We start from the raw sequence: 2774 nt of genomic DNA, 5'->3' as shown, positions 1-2774 counted from the left end.
AGCCTTCTTAAGGCAAACTTGTTTAACTTATGTCTGTACTCAGATATTGTTGCTTCCGCTGACTCGTCTATGATCGAGCTCTTGTATTCCAGCCCTCGAGGCCCCTGGCTTGTAATATGATGCTTGTATGACTTATTTTTTTATTTGTAGAGCTGTGTTGTGATATCTTCCCGTGAGTCCCTGATCTTGATCGTACGCGTTTGCGTGTATGATTAGTGTACGATTAAATCGGGGGCGTCACACTCTTGATGGAGGTAATACCCTACGTCCTGCTTGATTGTTCTTGATGAGATGAGTATTACAAGAGTTGACCTACCACGAGATCGTAGAGGCTAAATCCTAGAAGCTAGCCTATGGTATGATTGTATGTTGTCCTATGGACTAAACCCTCTGGTTTATATTGACACCGGAGGTGGCTAGGGTTACACAAAGTCGATTACAAGGGAGAAGATCTACAAATCCGTATTGCCAAGCTTGCCTTCCACGCCAAGGAGAATCCCATCCGGACATGAGACGAAGTCTTCAATCTTGTACCTTCATAGTCCAACAGTCCGGCCAAAGGATATAGTCCGGTTGTCCGGAGACCCCCTAACCCAGGACTCCCTCAATAACCAAAAGCAGTCCAGACAACAATAGCATGGCGGCAGGTTAAAGCGATCATGAGCATGATACTAATAGAACAACATGGCCTGCACAAACTGAACATTATACGACCCGAACAAGCATAGCATGAGCATATGAACATGATGATACTACATGCAATAGGTTAACATGATCATGCACCAACTTATTCTTGCTCGGCGGTTACCTCGTAACCATCTCATGCATCAACTTACCAACTTCGGTATCCACGATACCACCGTGATCATCTCGCGATCACATAAAGATCAACCAACTTCGGTATCCACGATACCTTCGTGATCCTCTCTCGATCACAACCAACCTCTTTCTCATCATCGTACCAGGGTTATTATTAATCAAGTCATTATTATTACCATTGGCTCATAGTGTGACCGAGTACAGACTGGGCCCATATCTGTTGGCGCAGCTATCGATAGATTAAACACACACTCTGCAGAGGTTAGCACATTCTACCCACACCACGAAATCCATGGCCTCGCACTCCCATTCGGGTGGACCAACGGCATTCCGACAAAACCGATCTATTGCCATCACACTCTCCCGACCACACCGACCAACTCCCCTCTTGGGCTAAGTCATGGGTGGCCTCGATGTCAACCCGTGACATCCAACGGCCACCGTCGTGGCAAAACTTAAATGGTCCCAAACGGGGACAAGGTACCATATCAACAACAACGGGCACACAAGGCTTATGTCCTCCTACCTGATCAGGGTAGCGCGTTCCCGTAACCTTCCCTCATTGGAGGCACCGGTGAGAGGCATGACAATAGACCCAGTTAGGACCTTCCCATAAAAGGCAAATGTGGTTGCACTGGTCAGCTCGATTTGGTGGCACCATGACTCAGCCAATAGTTGTTCAAGTTCATTATTATATGGTTAAACTTGAATGCAATAAGCTGAGCCATATTAAAACAACATGATGCAAGTACAATGCATGAGCATGATATCAACATAAGCATGGAGGTGCAACATAATCATCGAGCATAACAACAACGAAGCATTTAACCAAATGAACATGGCATACTGACGAGCATGAGTATAACGCTACACATGAGCATAGCATGACTACTAGCATCATAAATAAAAACCATGCAAGAACATAGCTAGAACACTACCAAGTAAGCATGTAACCAACTAGATGCAATGGAACATGCACAACAACAGTACTAGATAATAGACGGTAAACATGCATCAGACTGAACATCACTACTACGAGCATGTACTACTACTACCAAGCATAACATGTGAACATGATACTAGCAAGTAGTACAAGATAACAAGATGCATCGAAACATAGCATGAAGGTGAACATGAATCCACAAGCATAACCGAAACAACGACAGTAGTAGCAAACAAGCATGCAGTTGATGGGAAAACATTTATTAAATATTCAAGTAGAAATCATGGCTACTCTAGGGCTATCATGCAAGTGGCTGTTGTGCCTTGCCTGGGGGTGATGGAGACTCTGGGAAGAAGTGTGGTGAAGCCGCGGAATGAAACGCCGGACGTCTTCTCTCTCGAAGGGGGCTGAATAGGGCAAGGACATCATGGTCATTTTCATAGTGTGAACACCTTATGAAAATGGCACCAACAGAAAGAGCTCAATGAGATGAAGAAGTGAGCATTGGTTTCACCTCGATCAGAGTTACAGTCGCAGAGTTATGAGGTGTAGAAGATCAGGGACTAATCTATGAAAAAAATTATCACCAACGGGTCCCTAAGTGGATAAGGCAGCGCATATTAGAAAATATGCTTTCAAAAACTGAAAAGTATTTGAGGCAACCGAGGAAAGAAATGCGCTTTTGGAAGAGGAAAACGTATTCCTGGAAAATACATTTTCGGAAGAGGGAAAGCATACTTTGCAAAATTCGTTTCCACTTGCCACATGGGCTGGGCCGGCCGGGTGTATGACGGGCGGGACCCACTGGCAGAGGAGGGGGGTCTAGGCGAGTGTTTTGTTCCTCCTGCTCGTTCCCCCGATGGGGAATAGAGCAGGGCAGAGTGAGATGGGCGCCGGTGGGCCGGCCGGCTCAAGCCACCCCAGGCTAGGCGGCGACCACCGTGGGACCAGGGCGACGAGGGGGTTCCGTCCAGAGGGAGAGTGGCCGCCGGGGAGGAGTGGGGAGGCGGCG

Source organism: Triticum urartu, chromosome 2A, assembly GCF_056163025.1.
Source record: "Triticum urartu cultivar PI428250 chromosome 2A, HENAU_Tu73, whole genome shotgun sequence".
Classification (NCBI taxonomy): Eukaryota; Viridiplantae; Streptophyta; class Magnoliopsida; order Poales; family Poaceae; genus Triticum; species Triticum urartu.
The sequence above is the reverse complement of the archived record's forward strand: the minus strand, read 5'-3'. Positions refer to the sequence as shown.